A 13,902-nucleotide genomic window follows, 5' to 3' on the forward strand; every position below is an offset into this window, starting at 1 on the left:
GCATCAGTTCATACAAAATGGATTTGGGGTGCAGCAGCTGCTTCTTCTGACCAGAGAGGGGTCTCCAGTTCTCTACCTGAACGCAAACTCCTCCTGAGAACTTACAAATACAATCACAGATGGCTTTCTCTCGCTCGCAGACTGTGGAGCCCAGGAATAAATCAAGGGAGGGCCAAGGCTGAAGAGCAGTCCTGTCGTTTCGACTGGAGTTTACTAGTCGCTCACCTCCTTTGTTAACTCAAACCAAAGTTTTATCATTTCTCAAAAGTGCCTTACAGGAGGTAACCACTTTATACAAGTAATGGCAGACCTAGCCTATGAGATGCTCACAATAATTAAACACTTCCATGTTCTTCTTCAAACAATAATAACTTTTTGCATGAAACTGCATTACTATTTCTGATATTAACCTTGCATTTTCTATGGATCTGGGTATAAAACAAATCAAGTATCATCACCATAGAGACCCTATTTGTTCATGCCATCTCTATAGGCGTAATCGACCCATCTCTGTTCACAAGAATTCCGGTTCTAAACACTCAACATCTTTCACCAATTGCTTACATTTTACTGCAAATTCCTTAGACTGGATCTTATATGTTTTTTTTTTAAGTACACTGCCTAAAGAAATAATTCACACAGGTAAGACACAGACTACAGACCTGGTAACTGTAACTGAGAAAGAACTCTCTTAAACACATTAAAGCCACAACGAGGAAGCCAAAGAACAGAGGCGAAGGATTCTCACCGTCCGTCTCCAGGCTGAGCCTCTGCTATGTGGGAAAGGAAGCTGAGAAGGTTGCTGAAAACTGGCTCTGATGTCATCGGAGTCTTCAGATTCTCCCGGCCTCCTCGGTCAACCGTGCACCTTAAGAGCAGGAAGAGGACAGGTTGGCAACCATTCCAAACCGGCTTTAGGAATATTAATTTGTGACACTCAATATATTTATCTCAGAATCTTTCATTGTTCAAATTCATTGTAAAAGGAGCTATTTGACAGACAAATATAAAATTCTTATGACTATCAGCTTATTAAAGGAATGAAAAGGTTTTGGCTGAGGAGAAATACATCAGCTTCTTAGAAGATGCTACAACAAAACGAACCATAACAAGGATGTGTTGTTGATAAAAAGTGCCTGTTAAATTACTTTAATTCCAAATTTCCTACTGTTCTGACAAATTCATCCATTATGACCCACCCCATAGTTATATGTACCCCTAAAGACATCTTCAAAAATGAAAATAAGAAAAAAAAATAGTTGGAGGTTTTCTTATAGTAAGTTTTTTTCCTCCGAGACAGGGTTTCTCTGTAGCTTTAGAGCCTGTCCTGGAACTAGCTCTTGTAGCCCAGGCTGGCCTCGAACTCACAGAGATCCGTCTGCCTCTGCCTCCCAAGTGCTGGGATTAAAGGTGTGCACCACCACTACCTACCCTTATATTACATTGTTTCAGTTTCAAAATACCAGCAATTTAACTTTCCCAAAACAACACCAGCTGTCTTACGTTTGTACAAAGTCGGTGGGGCAAAGTTAGACCCAGGTTTGGTGTTAACAGTGTCAGACTGGAAAAACAAAACAAACAAGCAAACAAAGAAACATCATTGGCCAGCTGAGGTAAACTGAGGCAAATCCATGCAACTGTTAGAGCCCAGCACTACTATATTAATACAGCAATGATGAACAGAGAAATCATCCTTGAACAAGAAACTAGATAAAAGCAAACATGCTGATTGGAATCCATTTGCATACAATCCTAGACAATGTAAATTAGCCTACTATGAAAAAAAAATGAGGTCAATGGGATTTCCTGGGAATGGATGTTACACAGGGAGGGAATTCAACAGGTGCCATCTTAAACTGTGGTGATGGTCTCATTTTAACTTGAAATGCCACAAAATGTTTTATGCCCCTTAATGTGTCAATTGGAAACCTAAGATTTACCCTATTTTAGAAGAAAATAAAGAACAATGGAGGGTATGTAAAATATTTAGCAAAAAAAGAATGTTTATAATATGCATTATTTCTAACAGCAAAAATTAGAAACAGTTATCATATGTTGATATAAAAAACCCTGAAAGTAGTTAAATAACAATCTGTTATACCACTGGATAGTATGTAGGATATAGTATCTTATGTATAAAGTATTATATAAGGAAACTGAATTACACTGAATGGTATTTATTAAGAATTAAAGAAACAATCCTATGTTTGGCATAAATGGACTTTTGCATGAAAACTGCACAAAATTATTTTCTGCTTTCAAGAATAATATTCTTTCCGTTGACATATATTTTGTAATTTTCTTCAATAAACATATATTACTCGCAAATAAAAGATGAAAATAACAACCAGAAAAACTTGCCTAGTAGAGGTATAAAACAAAGGCAGCTAAGAGGCAGCCCACGTCACAGAGGTGGTTCCGCTGCCTCCACCAGAGTGACCTAAATAGGGAGGGGAGGACGAACCAGAAGCATGGAAGCAGTCATTAAGCCGCATGCTTTTTCACTTACTCAGCAGTTTATCAGGCTTGAGCATATTTGATCTTTATAGTGGGGTTATATGGGAATAGCAGAGACGGAGGAGGGTCCCAAATTCTATATTTTGGAGTCAAATCCGACCTTGATGATAAATTCAGAAAGGAGAGCTCAGAGAATATGGGGAGATTGCGTTTCTTGACAATATACAGAAGGAAGTCATTAATAGGTCAACTTACAAACAACCATAGTTGCTATTATATTTATTAGAACACTGTAGGCACCTTGGAGATTCGCTACATCCTAATGCTTAGCTTTTAAACTCTGCCCAATATAAGTTCTAAGTCCACCTTGCCTTGGAAGAGAATACCAAACCTCTGGCATCCTACTAAATGCAGGCTTTTGTGCTGTTACATTTCTTCTCTTCTTGAGAAGTACCATTACTTGGTCTTTAAATCGGGAAGAAGAGCATGACCTGATTGTGTTTAGGAATACAGCACAGATGAAACTTTACAATTCTATGCTTCAAGGAATACTGTCCTTAGCACTGTCCCCAAACACGAGTATTCTATGAAGAACACCACCCGCTCCTGACAAGAGGAAAAGGTGTAATATGCCACATTAAATGGCTGTCCAGGGTCTGGTGATGATGGTGGAGCGTAAGGAGCCTCCATAGCATGCATCTTGCTTACACTCCAAGGGCAGACAGCTATTACAGTCCGGCACAACCGAAGCCTCCTGCACATGGGCAAAACCCTATAAAACAGCCTAATCTATGTAGTGAGACTTGACTCAAAAAAGAAACAAAACAAAAGGAAAAAGAAAGAAAGAAACCAAAACCTGAGAACATTTTACTTGAAAAAAAAAATTCCAAACCTTGGAAATTATCTGGAACATTAATAGTAAGTCTTCTATGGTATTATCTATATCTACAGCCTACTCAAATCACAAAGACATTGCAAAAGAAAAAACTAGATTTATTTCAATAACTGCTCTCCACCAATATTGTTATATGTCTTTTGAGCTATGCAGGACCACAGAAAAAGTTCTTATGTGAATAACTGTTTAAGTTAGTCTCAAACAGAATTCAATGGTTCAGATGTGTTTTGAACTATAACAATAGGAAACACATTTTTGAGAGGAAAATATTCATTCACTATCAGCTGTGCTATCAATGGAACATCTGTGCACTGCTGTTCACACTCGGCTTTGAGTTAGTCCATTTGCTTTACTTCTGTGCTGGACATCGCCAATTGCTCTTACTACACAGCTCTTAGGTCTGGTGGTTTGCTGCCTAGTCTATCACTAGTGTGCACTGCATTATTTGTTTCAAAGTTAAAACCACCCTTCCTTGCTGGCTTGAACACAGGTCAATTCATACCAATAGTAGAAGATTGCAGACTTTGCTCCCTAAGATGGAGAAATGCCGTACAGTCAATGCAGAACACAAGAAATATGCAGACAGCTTGGAGAAAGTACGTGATCCTATCTGGGTGCCAAAGAAATGACTGAGTGGGTAAGAGCACTTCCTCATCCACAGGACCTGAGTTAAGAGGCCCAGCAGCCACCCACACAGTGGCTCACAACCACTGTGACTCCAGTTCCAGATCTGATGCACCCAGCACACATATGTAGGTGCCTAGGCATACGTCTCCAGATAGTGTGATCCTGTATGTCATCTACTGTATATCTCTGAGATTAAGAAAAAGTTTACAAATGTATATGATAGATGACAAGACCTGAAACAAAAGAACTGCATCTCATCTACTTGCTAACAATAAAGTGATTGCAAAAACTGGATATATCTGCTGAAGAAGAAGAGGAGGAGGAGGAGGAGGAGGAGGAGGAGGAGGAGGAGGAGGAGGAGAAGAAGAAGAAGAAGAAGAAGAAGAAGAAGAAGAAGAAGAAGAAGAAGAAGAAGAAGAAGAAGAAGAGGAGACAAGAACAACTTTGCCATCAGCGAAAAACCAGTAGTACACTGCCAACTACTAAAAACCGCTAAGAGAAATGAAAATTATCTAGGGAAAGACACCACTGTTCTTCTAGGGGAGTATAGATTCAGTCTGACTGCAAGGATATTTATGATTTTTCTGTCACTACAAACTGACCCAGCAAACGCCATCATGACTCTTTTTCTTTTAGTAGACATCAGTCCTGAATGAAGTGGAAGTTTACATAGGCAAGGAGATCTCAAACCATTTTGAACATGGAGATAAACACTGGAGAGGTGGCTAGGTGATTAAGAGCACCGGCTGCTCCTGCAGAGAACCTAGGTTGGATTCCCTTGCTGGGCAGCTCACAACTTGCTTCTAGAGCAGTGGTCCTTAACCTTTGAACCTTGACCCCTTTTAAGGGTGACCCTAAGACCAATGAAAATGCAGATATTTACATTACAATTCATAAGCGTAGCAAAATGATAGTTAAAAAAGTAACAGTGAAAATAAGCTTACGTTTGGGGGTCAGCACATGACGAGAACTGTGTTAAAGGGTTGAGGCACTAGAAAGGGTGAGAACCACTGCTCTAGAGGATCCAGCACCCCCTGCTGCCTCTGCAGGCACCTGTGCTCATGGGCACATATATCCATACACATGTACACACCAAAGACATCTTTGAAAAAAAATGAAGGTTAATATTAAGATCCTTGCTATAAAGCTAGCATGAAACCAACACAGTCTATGCAGTGCAGGCATAAGGCAAGATCTACACAGTATAACAGAAGGGGGGGCACCAGAATAAAGACTCAGGCCCGAGGTTGTTTTATTTTTGACAAAGGTGCCATAGAAATTCCAGGGAGAAAGCACAATCTTGTAAGTAGATGGTCATAAAAGCGTTAAGCACACAGGAGGAAATAAATAAGTGCTAAACCTTAGTTTACTAGCTATAAAACTAATTATCTGGACCACTGTTTGAACCAATGAAAAGAGCAGCACTTCCAGAAGAAGGTATGGGCGAATTTAGGTTGGAGGAAGGTTCATTTTTGCAGAGCAGTAGGAACACAACCCACCACAGTCCTCAAGAGATATCTGCTATCTAATAAGCCAGCAACAGAGTGGGAGAAAGTGTTTGCAACTCATATACATGATAAAGACATTACATCTGGACCACATTAAAGTCCTAGGACTGAAGAATGAGATAACCTAACCAAATAAAAATAAGTAAACTGGACAGGGACGGAAAAGCACTTGAATGTTTAGCCTTCATGCGACAAGGTGACCATCAGGATCATGTACTAGAAATGCAGGTGAAAAGACGAACTACAAATACACGAGAATTATTTTTTCAATTAAAAAAAATTCCAAAGTTGGAAAAGATGAAGGGTATGTTTTGTTGTACTAATTCACTTTCTATTGTGATAAAACACCAGCGAATACCCACACTGGGCAGGAAGAGCTTCACTTCATCTTGCGTGTGTAGGGTCCATAAATGCAGGAAGCTAGGAACTCAAGCAGCAACTGAAACAGGCAATGGAGGAGTGCTTTTCACTGGCTTGCTCCTCCTGACTTTTTCAGCTTGCTTTCCTACCCAGGATCACCAATCCAAGGTGGTACCACCCACTGTGGGCTAGGCTCTCCCATACCAAATATAAATAAGAAAATGCCCCCAGCTTGCCTACAGGCCAGTCTGATAGAGGCAGATGTTTTGTTGTTTTTCTCAACTGAAATTTCCTCTTTTCAGAAGGTCCTACCTAGCTTAGGTCAAGTTGACAAAAAAGTGGCCAGCACAGTCCTTCACTCCTGGTGAGAACATAAAGGCCTGGCCACTTGGAGCAAGAGCAATTTCGTTCAATTACGTGTCTGCGAACATTCACAATGTCCCAACAATGTCACACATGGTTATTTAAGCAAGAGAAACCAAAGCCCGTTCAAAACGTGTATGCAAATGAGATCAGTATCAATCCTGTTAGCCAAGGCGGTAAGCAAAACAAACATCCACTGATGAAGGGATAATCTATGGTGGCAACCAAAAACAAAACAAAAACAAACCCAAGTCACTAATGGCTAGGGAACAAGGCTCAGAGATTAAAGATAAGCGAGGGGAGGAAGCTCCTTATTTGTACTGCCTTAGTCCACGTACACACGCGCAGTACAGCGAGAGGTGCTGAACTAAGGTAGGGAAAAGGAGATCACTTCCTAGGCAGAGAAGGGACAAGATCACTGGAGATGAACAGGGGAACACTGGGGAGACCCTGGTCTTCTAAACACACACACACACACACACACACACACACACACACACACACAGTTGCAATGACTGAAAGACTGATATCTAGAAAACTTATTTGAAATCATCAAACTCCGTATCTGCTAGAGTGTGAACTACGTGGTGTCTCAATTACAGTGTTAGCTGGAACAAAGACGTGAGAAAACACACGCTACAACATTTAGCGAACTGAACTGCCTTAAAAGGGATCTGATTAAAATAAGCCACGCTTTTTTTTTCATTATCTAGAGGGAAAAAAAATCACAACCTAAAATAAACACAACGTATTACAATTACTCCTTAGAGAATTCCGATGCAGCCTGACACTGACTCTCCCTGAACACTGCAAGGGGAACACAGCCTATTGCACAGTCGCACTAGAAAGAGTTAAACAGTTCCTATATCCACCAGAAATTCTACTCCTAGGTATATAGAGAAAGGAAATGAAAAGTTTGTTCACAAAAGAACTGTCACCATCACACCGGAGTTAGTCATAACAAACAGCTAGAAACAATCTAAGAGTCCTTTATCTAAACGTGTGTTAAATAATATGTGTTCAATCTTACCAGTGGAATATTAGTCAACCATAAAAACGAATGAAGCATTCCTGCACTCTACAAACACATTAATTGTATTACACTTACCGAAAACAGTGCCAACAAAAAAGCACATTGGTATGAAAAACAAACAAACCAAAACCTGCATGAAAACACGCAACAAAACATACCTGAAGAACAGAAGGGAGTTCTAAACAACCCCCACTCTTGCCAGGGAAAGAATGTTGGAGACATTAACAGTAGAAACTAAACAACCTACCTTATCATGAGCAGGAAGCCCCAGTGGAAGAAAACAATTCGTCCCAAACCCAGCCAATGCGTGCCACACAAAGTCAATCTAATTTTCAAAGGCTTTATAAACTGACTCCAATCAGGCCATAAATAGCCAATCACTTTCAGAGGGGCCTCACTCTGACAAACACCAGGCAGGGCTCACTATAAAGCTCTCAAAGTGAAGTTAGTGACGTTAGTGTGCTCTGGGGAAATAGACTAGTGACCTCTGGCTAGGAGCTATCACATGGGACACAAGCTGCACTGTAGATCACAGTGGAGAAGGAGTCAGTCACTCAAACAGTGTCCTGAAACAATCAGCCACCTATGGACTGAACGAAAGAAACTGAATCCCTACTGTTATCACAAAAAAACAAATTCCAGAGAAATTCTAGTTTCAAATAGGAAGGTAAGAGTCTAATATTTTACACATGATACGTAAGAGATTCTGAACCCTTAGCTGGGCCTTGAGCGGGGTGAGCAAAGGAATGGGGAATTCAAGGCCGTCCTCAGCTACACGGCAGGGTCAAGGACAGTTGGGCTCTAGTCTCAGAGACGTCAGAGAGTAAGATGGAAAGAGAATGCAAACAGTCAGGGAAGGCTTTTAAAAACACAGAAAGGGCTACCTTGAAAGCATAATAAATTCAATTGCATCAGCATTAAAAATTTCCATTCATTAATAAATATAATAAGGAAAAACAAAAATATAAGTCATAAAACTCATGGTTAAAAAAATAGTTCCTATATTATATACAAATGTACATGTGTGTTTCCCAGAAATTTTTATTTTAAAAATAAAATGCAGAGAAGGTAGCCTTAAGCAATTTTCAATTTGTATGTGCACTATTGAAAAAAAGTTTTAGGGAAGACATGAAGAGCCTTCCTTTCTTTCCTCCTCTTAAAACAACAACAACAACAACAGCAAAATTTTAAGTTATTATTATTTGTAGTGCTGGGGATTAAAGACCTTGTGCATGCCAAGCAAGCTCTGTGCCAACTGAGCTCTACCCCGACCCATGTATAAACACTGCATGGAAGAACATAACAATCGTAAACAATGATGGAAAAGAATGTTTAACACCTCATTAGGAAGCACAGAAAAGCAAATTAATACCACAAAAAGAGGCCATCTCCCAGGACTCTCTCTCTTGAAGCCCTCAGGATGTACTGCCACTATCCTTTAAAAAGACTAAATAAATACAATACTTCTTTACTTAATAAATCACAACCAGCTTCAAAAAGAAAAAGGAAAATTCTGTTCAACCCTGATAGTGCCTAGATTTGGCAATGCTGTAGCTGAATGGCACCTTCTGCTATAATATAGGAAAGATAAATTGGTCTAACACTTTCTAAAAACACGTTAGCACAGTCTCAAATAACAAAATACTGTCTATACTTCTCTACTGGGTATATAACCTAGATAGAGTCTTACCTGTGTGAAAACACAGAAAAGCCAATGTTGACTCTGCTGTTGCTTTCTAACATCTATTGTATATGTGTGTGTGTGTGTGTGTGTGTGTGTGTGTGTGTGTGTGTGTAAGTGCATCAATATATCAATACAGATACAGTTGTTGTCACTGTAATGAGTGATGTCCCACACCGGCTTACATAACTGAACACTGGGTTCCCAGCTGGTGGCACTGTTTAAGGAAGTCGTGGAACCTTCAGGTGGTACAGCCTCACTGGAGGAAGTGCACCACTTGGGCAGGCTTTGATGATGTACCGCCTCATTTCACTTCCTCTGTGCCCTCCTGGTGTGGGAGGATAGTCTGCATTCTGTCCATTATATTCTAAATAAACGCTGATTGGCCGGTAGCCAGACAGGAAGTATAGGCGGGACAGGACATCCAGACAGGAAGTAGAGACAGCTCAATGAGAACAGAATTCTGGGAAGAGGAAAGTCCATTCCTCTGCATTCCTGCCCCAGCCACTGAAGAAGCAAGATGAGACTGCCTCACTGAAAAAGGCACTGAGCCATGTGGCTAACACAGATAAGAATAATGGGCTAATAAAAGTTATAAGAGTTAATAAGAAGCCTGAGCTAATGCGCCAATCAGTTTATAGTTAATGCAGACCGTTGTGTGATTTCTTGGGGACTTAAAGACTGTGGGAGCAGGGCAGGACAGAAACCCTGACAACACGCTCCCTCTCCCTCTGTTGCCCGTGTGTGGATGAAAGATGTGACCTGCCAGCTTCCTGATCCTGCCACCTGCTGCGTCATCTTCCTTTGTCACAATGGACTCTAACCTCGGGAACAGCCACAGCCAGGATGAACTTTCTCCGGTGAGTTGTTTGTGGTCATGGTCCTTTATCATGGCAACAGGAATGTCGCGAATACAAAACCAAAATGAAGCAAGCAAACAAAAGCCCTCACACATCAACCAAAAAGGGAATGGATTCATTCACACAGTCTAGTGTTATTCAGCAGAGAGAATAAATGGACTGGAAATGCAGCAGCGTAAAGGATTTCAAAAAAAAAAAAACCCACAATGAATTAAAAAGAAAAGATCTCAGGAGACTATGTACAAAATACTATGATTTCACAAGACTTAGCAAAAGCATAATTTAAATTACATAGTATTTAAGTATCCACGTGAAAAAAGAAAGCGGCACTATTAAAAACAAGGTAGGATATTTACATAAAGTTCAGAAGTGGCCGGGGTTGCAAACAGTGGTAAGGCAAAGGTGTGGCAAGGACTGACGCTGGCTGGCAGAAGCCTTGTATTAGTGAAGCTCCTTTCACCAGTAGATGGCCAGTTCTTGGGATAGCATTTCAATATTGTGCCTCATAATGTAAACACAGGCGAGCATCCTTCATCTAAGAATATGATACTCAAAATACTTCATGACCTAAAACTTTTAAAGCCCCTGGCATGACATTGAAAAAAAGTTTCAATTTTGGAGCATCTCATATTGTTAGGTTGTGAGCCCAGCAAAATCCACGCAAATATTTGAAAACGGCATGAGCTCTGAAATCCGGAGCACTCCTGGCAGCGGACAGTCAAGTGTGTCCCCGTCTGCAGTGAGCCGTAATTAAAATACAGTGAGCAGGTGTGATTTGGCAAATGGGACTCGACTGTGATAAGAAGCTGTTGGGATAGGCATCATTTCAAAAGTTTTCACCCATGCACGCTAACCACTCGGCAATAGGGTTTTCCCTAATTAACAATAAATAAAAGCAGCAGAGTATATAAAGAGACACACACACTCACAGGAACATGGGAGCAGACCTGCTTACAGCTTTACCAATCTAAGAATGAGGATAATGAGGTCTCCAAAGGATACAAATGTCCGCTTGTGGCTCATGCCAGAGTATCTCATGGGAGACGGTCATGGAATCACCCAGGAGCTCCCACGTCTTCCCAGGCTATTCTCCCCAGTTGGTGACACAGTCATAGATATGTCATGACGAGCAAAAAGTCAGAAGAGAAGCTTAACTCATCCTTCACAGCAAAGGATTTGCCCAATAAAGAATTCCTTATAGACTCCTTTTAGCCCCAAAGCAATTAAAATCCAAGGTTCCCAACAGCACTGCTTCAGGGGTGGGGGCCTCTCACTCAAGGAGAAACTATTGTAGGAAACCTATTATTATTTTTAAAAATTTAAAGAAGAAACGATAAGAATGTTCTAGATCAAGTTTTCTCTTTAAATATTTCCACGGTGTCTATCATGTGACAGGTACTTTGAAAGGCTTCGAGCGGGACATGGGATGCGCACACGGCAGGACTGTCCTAGTCAAGTCCACATCGCGACCGACTCCTCTCCAGAAGAAAGGGATGAAAAGCCCCTCATCTCAACACCACACGACTAGAAGGCAGTGATTCACTCTGGTGGCTTTCATTTGTCCCGAACTGCAAGTGGACCAGGAACTATAGCAGTGTTGTGTGGCAGAACTTTTCCTGGGGACACAGCGCGCGCGCACACACACACACACACAAACACACACAAACACACACACACACACACACACATACACAATCAGTTGGTCTAAACCTCTTCCAGGCAGCTCAGTTGTCTGCTTCTTCTACGGTCTCCAAGTCTTAGTTTGTCTGCAATAGACCCCTATCTTTTACGGCTTACTCGGAGCCTCGGGCTGGGGGGTGACTGTAGATGTCCACCTATGGCTAAGAAATAGGCTATTGTGCCCTAGCAATGTCACCTGTTCTCAGGAGCTTCACCGGAGGTTACACGGTGAGACTGACAACAACAGTGACCTACAGTGTAAACACGTATTTATCAAGTAGTTTTTCTACTGGGTGCTGTGACCTGTCCAGGCCCAGCTTTTATCCTGGCTCACGGTACCAGACATGGTGTGCTCCTTGTTGAACAGGCCTTAAATTGCGTGAGAAGGCTTTGGCCATCCCCATGATAGCCCAGGCACATTGCACAAGCAGGCGCTCCTTCCTGGCATGTGGTATTTTAGCATGCAGGATCCACAGCCAAGCAGGAGTGCCGGGGACAGTTTTCTCCAGCAGCCTGCATGGCTGCTTCTAGCACCATGAGAGGCAGTCTCCAGAGTGGGCGTTTCCAGGTCAGTCCCAGCTTAACTTCCTCCTGCCTGGAACCATAGCAAGCAGTAAGGCTCACCTCCTCATTCTTGCATACAAACACAGCAGTGGCAGCAACCATTAAGGGTTTGGGGGCTTCCGGGGCTTCCCTGACCAACAATTCACAGGGACCAAGGTTTTCATTCAATAACCTTATGACTGGGAGCATCATTTTCCACCCAATCTTAGATTTGTTTTTTCTAATTAGCCCTGTCCCAGTAGGGTTGGTTATGAAGGAGGTGGGCAAACAGTCATCCATGGTTGTCTTTCCAAATCTGTGAAACACTCAGAGGTTATCATTACATCACCTATATAGCAAAATCTTTTTTCCAGAGGATGGGCCAGACAAGACAACACCCTGAAGCATCATCCCATTACAAACAGTGGGATTACAAGGTTAGCCTTAGTCGGGTGTCATCTGTTCTAATCAAGGGTCAGGTGACCCCAGAGTCGAACACAGTAAGGACTAATAGAGCATGGGAAGGTTTTATCCACTTTTATTAGTGGCTCCCTCCACAGATCAGAGCTGAATTGGAGGAACTAACTTAATTAGCTCCCTGAAACCCTCAGTCATTCTCTCTTGAGCCATGATGTCCGTATCCTGCAGCTCTTCCATGCCCCGCCCCCCATTTCTCCATGCACAATGAATTTCAAGCGTACAACTTAATTTGCCCAGACCTACTCGGGGTCAAGGGGGAAGGGAGCCTGGCTCTCCCCCCTTGCACCTGCTGGCTCCCTGGGTCAGAGTGGCCCTGGGTTGGCACAGTGACTATAGCTGAAGCTGCCTCCTCTCTGTTCGTCATTCTTGGCTGTCGGTGAGGTTCTGGATCAGGAAACCATCTCCACCCGTAGCACACCCTCTTCATGGAGGGAAATGTAGCCTCCCTTACTCTGGGAGGATACACCCCCACTGGGACCGGCTTAATATTTTCTATCACAGGTGTCTCCCATGAACTGTTCCCAGGCTTTCAAGCCTTCCAGCAGCTCTTAGCACACAATTTGACTTTTTAACCAATTTTTCCCCTATGACCTCTAGCTCGACACAAATCTTGCCACGTGCATCCTCCAATAATCCAAACAGACCTTTCTCCGTTTTACCTTTTTCTTAGATGGTCTCTCTCTTTACACGCTGATCTAAGCTACTGAGCTCTGTCAAAGCTGTTCCTACTTTATAAAGGTCTTGTCCCACCAACAGCTAGCAAAGCCTCTACCTCCGAACACCAGCCTCGCGCTCCCTGCTGGATCATCTTTTCTTTAACTCCCCTGAGCTCTATGCGGCTCAGCAGTTCAACGCAGCTTCTCTTCTTCCTAGTGCTCTCAATAGCATCTGCCCCTCCTCTACGACCCTCCAGTCCCTGCTATTCGTAGGGACCTCCGATGGAAATAACCAAGTGCTCCTAATGGATTTGATAAGTCAGTCCATCAGCTACTAACTTCCCTCATATCGTCTCAGATTATACAGCCTTTGTCTTAAGGGAGGATGGAAAGTTCTATGTTACTCTGTTTCTCTGCCTCCTCAGCATTCAGAAGGATCCTGCATCCTGTACGCCATGGCCAACACCCTCACTAGCGAGGCTGTGACAGGCCTTGGCTGCTTGTTTAAAAGTATCTCCCAATTCCAACAGTGCAAGGGCTGAGTATTTCCTGGTCAGACTTGTTTCTAGTATTGGACCATCGTAAAGGTTCCATTTGTCTAAAGGACCTCAGGCGTCCCACTCTTTCTACTACCGTTGTTTTACCAGCTCTCTCTTTTATCTAATTTACTCGCCTAATCAGAAGCTAACAAGGAAGATGCTAGCCCCATCTTCCTTCCTTACTGCAACTGTTGACAAACACAACTAGTACAGCTTGGCC

The 13,902-nt window shown here is 42.2% G+C and overlaps 1 protein-coding gene across 7 annotated transcripts in view; it reads right to left on the reverse strand.

The window, feature by feature from the left end:
- The window catches only part of Nrip1 (nuclear receptor interacting protein 1), an 85,461-nt gene that overhangs the window by 43,125 nt on the left and 28,434 nt on the right, over nt 1-13,902 (reverse strand). For 4 of the 7 annotated variants that reach the window (XR_012908936.1, XM_075956906.1, XM_075956733.1 and 1 more), the window contains exon 3: nt 749-868. The exons of 1 other annotated variant lie outside the window; for it this stretch is intronic. The gene's annotated coding sequence lies outside the window, so the exon portion shown is untranslated. Of the gene's footprint in view, nt 1-662; nt 869-2,509; nt 2,618-13,902 lie in introns of those variants that run through there. 2 more of the 7 variants (XM_075956871.1, XM_075956976.1) reach the window with 2 other exon arrangements.

This window comes from Microtus pennsylvanicus, chromosome 1 (assembly GCF_037038515.1).
Source record: "Microtus pennsylvanicus isolate mMicPen1 chromosome 1, mMicPen1.hap1, whole genome shotgun sequence".
Lineage (NCBI taxonomy): Eukaryota > Metazoa > Chordata > Mammalia > Rodentia > Cricetidae > Microtus > Microtus pennsylvanicus.